Genomic DNA, 12,602 nt, shown 5'->3' with positions numbered 1-12,602 from the left:
AAGAGCTGTTTAATTTTAGTTTGTTTTCCTGAGTACACAGTGACATTTATTGAGTGTATACTGTAGAGCAAATCTATAAAGTGAACTTTAGCTACATCAAATTCTCAGGAGGGATTAGAAAGTAGGCTTGGGATGTGTGTCTGCAGAGGTAAGCATATCCTCACATTTATGGAGCCATTTTCAGGAAAGTGTTATGTAGTATGCCCAAAATATCCTCTGACCTCTTTCTTATTCAAAAGCATAAGTTTAGTAGGTCCTTCAGTGATGCTTAGTATTTAAGGGATAGAAATAAGGAGGAAACATCTTTAGAGAAATTGGTCTTCTCTAGTCTATATTTGTGATCTGAAGGTTCTCTTATATCTAATTCTTTTCTCTACACTAGAAATATCAACCACTTTTCCTTTTTTATTTCTTTTTTCTAGGTACATATAATCAGGAGAATGCAACTTCTCTTAGGTCTCTAAATTAGTCTGGTGTGTTGCGATTTTTATTTTTTATAATATCTTATTTTTCATATATATTCATACACATAAGACAATTTTTAACATTCAATTTTTTGAGTTCCAAATTTTGTTCCTCCTTCTCTCACCTTGTTTTTTCCCTGAGGCAGGAAGAAATTGATGTAGGTTATACATGTGCAATCATGCAAACTTATTTCTACATTGGTTGGTTGGTATGCTCATTCTCAAAGACCACATTGAAATCAATATGATGGGGTCAAGGTATTGTGTTTCTGACTATGGCTGATCAAACCCATAAGAGCTCAGAAGGTTCTACCAAAGGTAAGGCACAAATAGTCTTCCAGTGCTTCCTATGTCTCTCAATTGATTCTACTGACCTCCATATATGCATTTACATTGTGTGAGTTCTCTGTAAAATACACTTTTATGTGAACATACTTTTGAGATTCGAACAAGGCAGCCGGTCCATCTGAGTTGTGCTTTCTAGTGCAGAATTTGAATGCTAGGCATTTGAACTCAAGGAAGGACTTCAGTTTCCTGTTTCTTATCTTTCCAGGTGACCTTCACAATGTTCCCAAGATAATTAAAATGTAAGTTATTTTGTTTGTTGGCATGATGCTAGTTTACTGTCCTCATTTCATAGAAATACAACAATGAGGTCAGCACAATGACTGTCAAATTTCAGTTTCAAATTAACTCTTATATTTCTTCTCTCACACAATTTCCTTTGACATTTCCCACACAACAAGCCCTGGCAATAAATGTGTCATCCACATCATCTATATATATACATCCCTGGAAAGAAGAGTGCCATAGTGGGGGAACTTATTCACCTCATTCAAAATTTACCATTTGTTTCAACTGATCATTTTATGTGTTGGTCATGTGGTGCTGTACGATAAAGAACAACTGTTTCCTTGGTGTTGTCTGACCAGAATTAGCATAGACAACAGAGAACTAAAGTATACTTTGTGGTACCTCAGAGTGCTCAGTGGTCTGTGAACAAAAAAAAAAAATAATGCACCAACTCTCCTTTCACTTTAATCTTGGATTTTAGCCCTTTCAGGTTTACTGACACCATGGTAGTTGACTTTGATGTCATTTTCACCCTTGTTAAAGAAATCCAAAATTGCAGAAAACATCATGCAAAAAAAAGGATGACAAGCACACATTCTACTTCACTTCATTGATTACTGGGAAAGCATGAGAGGATCATATTTTTTGCCCAGAATCTGGGAAAGCATGTCATCATGAAAATGAAGTACAATTCTAATGAACCTCTCCAGGCAACCAAATTTTGATATAATTTTCCAGAAGCCCTTATGTCTGACAGTGTCAAAGAGCTTGGTCATAGCAACAGATGTCTATAAACATCTAATTTGCTCCTGGCATTTCTCCTGGAGTTGTGAAGCAGCAAATAATCTAGCAACTGTTCTTCAGCTTTTCTTGGACACACATTGGTTCTATCTTTCAAGGGAAGGATCAACCTACTAAAGAGATCTTTGGCAAGAATCTTGCCAACACCCCCCCCCATTGTGATTGTTACTGGACAACCTATTTCCCATACTTTTAATATTGTTGGACAATAGAAGCATCCTTAATCTTCTGGAGAATAGTCTCCCATTGTCATATAACCCATAAATCTTGTCTGTTTTGTGAGCATGTGGAGCCTGTGCTATGGAAATCTCAGATGGAATAGAAGCAGTACTAGGTGCTTTGCCACAGGAGAGGAATCAAATTGCATTCCAAACCTCTTCTTCAGTTGACAGTTTAGTTAGCAAGGTATTGACTTCAACCTGAGCTATAGACCAATGACTTTAGCATTGACTGATGACAATCTTTTGAGAACAATATGAACGTATTCAGCCCATCTTTCCAAGATCATATCCTTAAATCAATGTGGCTCCATCAGCAATGAATAGTTGAGATGCACCATAGGTCTTTGGGATGTAAATCATCTTTAGGGAATCATAAAAGTGCTTTGGATTGTTACTATTAGTGTAAAATGGAATTTCATCTTCCTCTTACTGAGTCAATAATTCTGCATCTCTCTAAGCTTCACTTGCATTTTACTTTTGATGTTAAATATACCCTTCTTAGAGACAGATGCACTATCTTGCTGGTAAACTATGATGTTCTTGTGTGTTTCATTTAGCATCTTCATAATTTCCCCAATATTTTTATCAAGCCTGTCTCAATATTTGTGAATGTTCTGGTTCAAATGAATAAATTCAGTGCTGTATAACAAATCTCCTAAAGTTACCCACTCCTTTTCTTCTCCACTGTTTCCAAACATTGTGTTAGCTCAACTTTCTTTCCAATTTATCAAGGAACTGTTCCCTTTTGGAGAAGTTTCTAATCTGCTGACATTAAGTTTCTTTGGTGTTATCTTGCATTGGGGATGCAGCTTTTGCTGAATGCCAATATTTAGCTTGGAAATATATCTATCTTCACTCTCACATTTTATTAATCTTTTCCCCTTATAATGACATAGTCTATTAAATGCCAAGGTTTGCTTTGAGAGTACATACATGAAGTTTTATTGCATTTAGGTAAGTGGAAGACAATGATCATAATCATGTCATGAATTGAACAGACCTTCAGTACTAAGTGACCATTGCTGGTCCTCTCTTTGACTCTATTTCTCTTAAGGACTCCTTGCCATACCAGATAGTCTCTGCTTACTCTTGCATTAAAGTCGTTCATGTAGGGTGAATATAAGATGAATAAAATTGTATGAATAATGTTGTTAGAGTAATACATAAATTGAATTTGTGAGACAGAATTGAATAAAGTCATAGTTTTTGTTCTATGTTTCAGGGACACCGAACTTTAGTGGCAAGACAAAATTCAAACTTACTGGCAATGGCGTACGATGCTGTGGATGACCTTAGTATTTTCAATGTCCAATGAAACTCCAAGAGTGCCATAGTATTTTCTTCAGGCACCTTCATGTATATTGGAACAAATCAGAATCTATGTTAATTAATCCTTTGTCATACTATAAGCTCCATGAAAACAGAGACAGTCTTCTTTAAATTCATTATCTCCTCCAACGCTCAATGCAGAGCTCTGCATATCATAGACAATAGATTAGGCATCCATTAATATTTAATAAATTAAATAATCTTTGAAAATGATTACTAAATCATTAAGCTTTGACTTTGTGTAGAGCATTGTACTGTGCATTAAGGAAACTGGGACAAAACATTGTCCCAACCTTCATGGAGTTTATAATCTAATAGTTTAATACTCAAACATATATAGTTGTAACATATATAATATAGATTTTAATAAAAAATTAAATATCAATCTTCAATGTGAGGTATAAGAAGAGAGAGATCATATGCAAGTGGAATGAAGGATTCAGCAGGTGATTCAGTAGTAGAATGAGTGAAGTTCAAACAAAGGAACTAGCCTGAGCAACAGTTTTGAAGTATGAATTTATACTCCATTTTAAGTTCAGAGTTACATAATTTGGGGAGTAAATATGTCATAGTAATATGAGCTATACCTGGAAAAGTTATAGAAAATTCTGGTATTTAATTCTAGTGTATATATAATTACCATATTGAAGAATAGTCTTGGAAAAAATTGAGAAAATATCCCCCCCATCCCTGAAAATTGGAAGAAAAATTGTTATGAAATAAAAAGTACTGTGAGATGTACTCAACATGTCAATTAGTTTTGTTGAACTAATTTTTTTTCTTTTCTTCTTCTTTTTGAGATGCCAAGATATCAAGGACTTGAAGTAGTTATAAGACCATATCTTTCCTTAAGAAAAATTATTCTGGAAACAGTATGAAAAGTAGTTCAAAAGACCATGGGATTAAAGACATAGAACCAGAAGATATCTCACAGGCTGCATAATAAAGCTCTTCATTGTATTTATGAGGAATATGAAACCTAGGAAGGTTAAGTGACGGAAGAGAATGGAAATGGAACCACATATAAGAAGCTACTGAAGTAGTCCAAGTAGGTAGTAATGAATGACTGAAATTTAGTAGTGGTAGAAAAATATAGAAAGGGGAATACATCACAATAAGCATGGCCCTAAAGATATTATTGATAGTATCTGGTACCTCACTGAATATGAAAGATAAAGAAAAATAATATATCAAAGATAAACCCAAAGCAAGGAACATGGGCAACAAGTTAAATAAGGAAGTCATGGACAACAGCAGTGAAGTCAGAAAAGGCAATATTTTGAAAGACATAGATAACGAGATTGGTTTTCAAAATGCTGAATTTGAGGTGCTGGTGGGACATCCCAGTGGAGATATCCTGCAGTATAAAGCTCCAGATGGTTAGCATTTTATGAACAATTGGAATGACTTATGTCCCTACTGTGCCCTTCTGACAGTTGTGATGAGTTGGGTTTCCCAATAAAGGTTTTGGCACTCAGAGACTGGGTGTTTGTCTTAGCGGCTTGGCATCTTCCTACTGCCTCCACTGATCTTACAAAGCCCAATTATACTGTGCTACAGGGCATTGTAGGAGATATACTTTTCAGGCTGTCAAATACAAATGTAAAAGGTTTAAACTATGTCATGCTTCCTATTTCAACTTGCTAGATGAAAACAATACAGTTATCCTTGGTTGTAGAAACTTAAAACATTTATAAAAACTCTGAAATCTGACAACTTAAGGTATTCATTTTATGTACTAAAGAACCTCATTACATTTAGCAAGTCTCCAAATCTTAGAATTGGATGGGGCCCTAGAAGTCATCAAATCTAATTTCTATCAAATGAATAAATGAATTCTCTATTACACCTTCCTTTCTCCATTTCTTTTAGTATTGGAAGAGAATATAATCATTCAAATTAACTTTATCTGGACAGAAGCTCCCATTGCATACCCTAATGGTCATTTGGAGTCTGGCTGAACAGTTCCAATGATAGAGAACCCATAACCTCTTGACATAAGTTAAGGTATTTAAAGCCAGAAAGGGACCACAGAGATTATCTTGTACAACTTCCCTCTTGCCATTTTATAGATGAAACTGATGAAACTAAAAGAGAGTAAATTAAATGTCCAAGGTCACATAGAGTCTGAAATAAGGGGCAGCTAGGTGGCATAGTGGATAAAGCACTAGCCCTGGAGTCAGGAGTACCTGGATTCAAATCCGGTCTCAGACACTTAATAATTGCCTAGCTGAGTGGCCTTGGGCAAGCCACTTAACCCTGTTTGTCTTGCAAAAAAAAAAAAAAACTTAAAAAAAAGAATCTGAAATAAGATTCAAATTATGTCCTTTGCTTTTAGAACCAACTTCTGCCTTCCAAAAAGGCAGAAGAAAATAAATGGTTCAGTGAAATAGAGGTCTGGATCTGGATTTAGGAAGATCTGAGGTCATAACTGGCCTCAGATACCCACTAGCTGTATGACCCTGGGCAAGTCACTTAACCTTAATTTATTTCCTCAACTATAAAGTGGGGATAATAATAATACTTACAGGGTGAGGATAAAATGAGACAATATTTATAAAATGCTTAGCACAGTATCTGACATATAGTAGATACTTACTTTTTAAATGCTTATCTACTTCCTTACATTATTTTCAACTCTAATTGCTAGAAACCATTTCCTCTTTTTGAGGAATCCAAATATGATTCACCAAAACTTCTACCCAGTAGTTTTATTTTTTCCCTCTAGTAATCCAATTGAACAATCTTTGTGCAATCACTCAAATGTAGGTGTCTGAAAATGGATTGACTTATTGGGACGTGTTAGAAGAACAAGCATTCCTCCTTGACCTTGAGTGATTTTAGAGCTTTTTGCTCTTTGGAGTCTGAAAGCAGATAGAGTTTTTTAAAAGGGAAATCCAGAGTTTTCAAGAGCATAGACAAAGATGAATGAGGGAGGATTATATGAGTTGAGCAGTAGCTCAAGCAGAGATGGTAAAATCATGTCCCCAGGTCCACCCATGACTTAGCCAAGCTCTAATGAATCAATGACATTGGGGGAAACAGGCAAAATAAGAAACTGAAAGGAGGTCTGAGAAGCAGCACAGAAGGGCCAGATGGAGGCATGCTGTTGGGTTTTGCAGGCATATTGGTAGAGAGAACTCAAGCTAGAATGACAAATCATAACCGAGAAAGATCTAGCCTTTTTCTGGTTGCCCCTCTCCATTCATGGCTAGTAACAGGTGTTGAATAAGACTCTCCTTCTCCATTTGAGAAGGGTTTGAAGGAACCTAGACATTCCAAGAGGTAGAGGTGAAGAAAGAGTGCATTCTGGGTATGAGGGACATTAATATATTGGCATGGAAATGGGAGATGGGGTGTTTTGTGTAATGGCAAGTATGACTAAATCGCAGTGTTTGGGAAAGATAGGAGTACATAGCAATATTGGAAGATTATTCAGGGGTCATAATTTGAAGAATTTTAAAGAGCAGATCATATTTTATCCTGAAGTCAATACAAAATCTTTGCAAAGTTATTGAGTAGTGGAAGGGGATTACATGATTGGGTCCTATATTTGTGTTTGTTATTGCTCTTTTTTTTCGTAAATCACTCTGGCAACTGTTAGGATGGGTAGATGTATTAACATAGGGGAAAAACTGAGGTTGGAGACTTGCTATAGTCCATTATAACAATAATCAAAAACTGCACCACAGTACAATCTCAATGATGAGACTTCAGACCTTGGTTATATAGACATTTAGTGAAAAAAAATCATACATACTCTTCAAGTAGCATACATTCTACCTTTCTAGAATAGTACATAATGCAGTGGATTTCAAGTTAGAGGACCTCAGTTCCAGTTTCCCCTTTGAACCTGTGTGACCTTGAGGACATTTGACCTACTTTTACTTATGTTTCCTTGTCTTTGATATGAGAAGGTTGGGCTCCATAATCACTAAGATCACTTCCTTGTCTTAATTTATGCTTCCACGTCGAATTCTTGTAGCACAAAAAAGAAGCTTAATTCCTCTTGCACATGGCAGCCTTTAAAAATTGTTGGAGGCAGATATCATGTATCATTTTCTCTATTCTTCCCAACCTTATCCCATTAAATCTGTTCTCCCAGGCAAATCTCTTTATTTCTCTCAAATAATTTCATTTATTTCTCTCAAAATAATTTCAAATCTTGTTACAAATGTTTCTTTCTTACAGTTACTTTTCAGTATCTTTCCTAAACTGTAACTACCAGAGGTAAAGACCATATTCCAGATGCAACCTGACCAGGGCAGAGAAGAAGGGAATATCAATTCTCTCTTTATGGACATAATATCATTGATTACTTTTTAGGCAGTCATATTATACAATTGATTCATATTTCAACAAGCCATGAAATAAAATCCCAAATATTTTTCATGTAAACTATATCTGCTCTTGTAGGCTTATGGGATTTTTAGAATTGGAAGACAGTTTAGATAACTAATTTGTATCTAAAGCTGAAGAAATCAAGGCATAGGAGAGCAAAATGATGAACACAGAGTTGTACAACTATTAAATTAGGATCATAGAATAATTTATTAAGAGCTAAGAGAGATTTTAGAAGCCATTTTAATTTTATAGATAAGCAAACAGAGGCTAAATGTGGCTGTTACTCATTCAGGATCACATAGCTAAAGAAGTTTCTTAGGCCAAATATAAACTCAAGTCTTCCTGATTCTAGGACCAGTATTCTATATTCTTTTGGACATATTTTTAGGGAATATTTTAAACCTGAGCGTAGCATTTTGCATTTATGTTTAATAAATATGTGTACTATATACACAAATATATGCACACTATGTATGTATATATGCATATATTCTATGTATATGTATAAACCTATATATGTTCATTTTATATATATGTGTGTGTATAGTGATCTATTGCTCCTCCCTTTTACTTTTTTACATTACCATAATTTCTCAATGTATTTCTCTTCCTCAGTGAATCCTCATTGTTACAAATTAGTACAGTCAAGCAAAATAAATCAATACATTAATCATTTGTGAAAATGTGTCTTATTCTGAGTCTTTGGAGGAATTCCTTTCCATCAATATTTTGAAGTCACATTAATCACTTAACTGATCTAAATTTTGAAGTTTTGTAAAATTGTTTAGGTTTTGTACTATTATGATCATTACATAAATTGGTCACCTGGTTCTGATTACTTTGTATGAGAACATTCATATCTTCCCAACTTTTTTCTTAATTCATCAAATTTGTCATCCCTTATGCTATAAATAATGTTATGTTTTAATGTCATGAATCTTTTTAACTACTCACAAATTGATGGGCACCTACTTTCCTTCCAGTTTTTTTCCTACCTCAAAAAATATTGCTGCAAATGTTTTGTGTATATGGAACACTTCTTTATCTTTTTAACCTTCTTTCACTATATAAATTGTTAGCATTGATCCTCTTGGGTCAAATATATTTCAGAGACCTTTGATATCTGAATTCATTATAAACATTACTTTCCCACATTTAACACAAATTTGATCTTGGATATGCATAAAATTTGAATTATAAAGAAATTGATTGAGGATTCCCAGTCATTATACATGTGTTCAAAATATATTTGACCACAGGAAATCTTGAGTCCACTTGGGTGAAACTCTATAGTGTGGAAGTATTAAGGTCTGGAGCACTGGTCAGTTAGGTCTCAGAGTTGAATTATGAGATGCTGAAATAGTTACATGAGGGCTTATGGTTGCAAGGGTGGCATTATAAATTTAAAGCTAGACTGAATTAGATGGAGATCAGCAGCCCTGTGGTCCAGTCCCTCTAGCCTTGAAGTGTGTGCCCCATTCAGCTAAGTTAATGAAGTTACAACTTCTTGCACACTGAAGTATATTGGGATCTTCATTGACATCAAATATTTATAACAGCTCCTTTAGTGATAGTAAAATTCTAGAAATTAAGGGAATGTCCATCAGTTGATGAATGTATGAGTGAAATATATTAAACACAATTATACATAATACACATATATCTATGTATACAATATAATTGTATAAAATTAAAAATTGTTACAAGGATTTTGAATTTCTTTTATTGTTTTTTCAAATATATTAGGGAAAAAGAAAAAAACAGATTTTTATTAATCAAAAATTTATTTTAAAATGCACATAATGATATTTAGAACACCAACTCTACTTAATTTGCTGGTGTCACTTGCTCATAGTCTTATGAAACAAGAACTGGCCAGGAGAAAACCATTAGCTATTTTAATTAACTTATTGCATTGGTGATTGTTCAGTCTCCAATAAGTCCTAATCAATATCTGAGCACTTCCAATGTGACTAGATTATTCCTTTGTCTGACATGTTGAAATTTTAACAAAACTTGGTTCTTATGTCCCTTTGTTATGTACATCCAAGATGGGTACATGGACAAACAAATTTTAATGTTATTATCATTTGATATAAGTTGTCTTAAAAAAAAAGAAAAATCATGTCGATCACACCATTCATCGTCCCCAGTGGTCTCATGTATGGGTGTAGGTGTCAATAACTCTATTCCCATAAAAAGCTTTTTTTCCCTAATGTAGTCTTAAAGAGTCTCTGTAAGGACACATTCAAAAGACAGGTGTTGTGGTGGAGAGATGTTTCTCATTTCTCTTCTTTGCATCGATGATTCTTCTCTGCAATTTTGCAACATTCATTTTTAATTGCTTTGTGGTAGTTCTATCTATTTCCATTTTTCTAGGCATTGTTTTTTGTTTTCTTGGTTCTGTTCACTTCACTGTGTCATCAGTACATATCTCCCTACTTCTCCATACTGATCATGCTTATTTTTTCTTTCAGCTCAGTAATATTCCATTACATTCATGTTTCATAATGTGTTTGACTATACTACATTGTATGAACATATATTTTGATTCCATTTCTCTCCTACCACTAAAAATGTTGGCATAACTCATGTTCATGGAGATTTTATTTTTATCAGTTACCTCCTTGGAGTAAATCTTTAAAAGCAGAATCTCCTTATTTTGCAGATGAAGAAACTATACAAAAGAATTCAAGGAACATAGACATTTTAGTCATTTTTTTGCATAAATTCAATTGACTTTCCAAAATAGTTGTACTAATTCACAGTGATGAATTACTAGGTGGGTCACTTATTTGTGAAAATATGTATGATTATTTTATTTTCCTTGCAGCCAATAGAATACAAACATCAGAATACCCCAAATTCATGCCTCTGTTTTAAATTGCTAGAACGTTCACCTGATCAGATTTTATTCATAGCATTATAGATTTAAAGTTGCAAGCAGCTTTAAAAGTTAACAGACCAAACTTTCTTATCTTACAGATGAGGGAAATGAGATCCACTGATTTTTGAACAAAATTGTCTCTCTAGTCATTCTTACAAGTGCTTTATGATTTTAATGTAATTGCTATGATTAATTATATAATCAAAACCAAAAAGACCTGTATTAATAATTCACCTCTGGCACATGTCTATATGATCTTGTACAAAATATTTAACTTTGTAGTCTTCTAAATAATTCTCTAAGTTTATAAATTGCAGAGAGGGAAGTTGCTGACTTTCACTGGTAGAGAGAGTTTCTTCACCTGTAAATCACAGGTCCATCTCCTATCATTTGATGACCATTTAAATAAAATGCTTCATCTGAAGAGACTGCTATGGTCTGAATTTCTCTATTTTATCAAATTATTTTGAAAATAATTAAAAATTATTCACAATCATTTGTGAGACTATAAGAATGTGGGTCACTGTAGAAAACTATTTACAAAAGTCTACATATATTCCTTCTTCCAGTTCCATTCTTCCCTCAATTGCCATGTGCTATCAAAATCCTGTTTGATCCCCTTAGTAGCCTAGGTTTGTATTATTCCTCAACTAATCTTGCATTTCTTATGTAAATGTTGTATCAACTTAGTAGAGTGTTAGTAGACTCTTTTGGCCTTTTTATTCAGAACCTAGGACAGTCCCCTAAGCTAAAGAAATCCTTCTGGTTAGACTGAAGTGGAGAAGACAAACAGAACTTGGACAAAATGAAAGCAAATCAGAGGCAAACCACTGACCCTGACAAACCCATTTCAATTCAATAGTTGTTCAAGTGAACACATCACAGTATATACCTTGAATTAAAAAAAAAGAGCAAAACCATACAGTCTCTATCTTATAGGAATTTGCAGTCTATTAGGTGGATTAGATTTACAAAAGCAAATATAATAATATGTGATAAACTGGAACTGATGAAAGGTATAAAGTATTTTAAGAAAATTTCAGAAGGGAAGTGGTATTTGATGATGAAGCATCAGAGGAGACCACAAAAGATTTATCACCTAGCTTGGGTCTTTAATAGAAAAAAGGATTTCATCTGAGAGAGGAGATATATTCCAGTATGAGGAAAGACAATAAAAGGATGATACTAAAGATAAGAGCAGGAGGGAATGATCAGTGGAGCAAGACCTGGGAAGAGACAGGAGGCAAAGTCATCAGAGACACAGGTGGAGGGATTAACCTTGGCAAGAGAGACAACCACCTTACCTTCTGAGCCTGGAACAAAAGAGCAGATGGATAAAAAAACACACTTCACTGCCTAACAGGATCATGACCTAGGTCAATATCTCTCCTATTCAACTGTGGGGGGAAAAACTGCATGAGTTTGCCTCAAATAGTGAAAAGTTCACTGTATTTTTTACAGTTAAAAACTTGGGCTTAAATCTTGACTCTTATAATTATGTACTACCTGTGAGATTCTTGGTAAAATCTCTCAACTAGGAAATTAAGAGCATTAGTTTCCTTTTCTAGGATAGTGAAAGTCTTAATCTTTTACATTAATTTCTATTGAGTCAGGAAAATACCTTTAGTTGAGATCAGTTTTTATTGGTCGCCTAAGAATTCAGAAATTATTATTTTAAAATGTTTTCTCATTATAACCTGTCATTTTGCTTTGTGAGTAGAACTTCTCCAAACACATATAACATGTATTCTGAGAGTATCTATCTATCCATCTATCTCTCCCCATTTTCTCCCCTTTTTCTTCTTGTCTTTTATTCTTTTGTCCCCCTTTTCTTTCCCTCTCCTCCCTTCTGTCTCTTTTTTCTTTCTTTCCCTCCTCTTATTCTTGTTCTTCATTTCCTTTTCCACCTCTCCCACAAATACTTATGCCCTCTCATCTATCAGTCTCATTCTTTATCCTCTCTTACTCAATAGTCTTTAATTT

The 12,602-nt window shown here is 34.3% G+C and overlaps 1 pseudogene; it reads left to right on the top strand.

Moving 5' to 3' along the window:
* Positions 1–4,604: 4,604 nt before the first annotated feature.
* Positions 4,605–12,602, top strand: part of LOC141512247 (ceramide synthase 5-like) — a 154,558-nt pseudogene continuing 146,560 nt past the window's right edge.

Source organism: Macrotis lagotis, chromosome 2, assembly GCF_037893015.1.
Source record: "Macrotis lagotis isolate mMagLag1 chromosome 2, bilby.v1.9.chrom.fasta, whole genome shotgun sequence".
Taxonomy (NCBI): Eukaryota; Metazoa; Chordata; class Mammalia; order Peramelemorphia; family Peramelidae; genus Macrotis; species Macrotis lagotis.
This window is presented reverse-complemented; position numbering and strand designations above follow the sequence as displayed.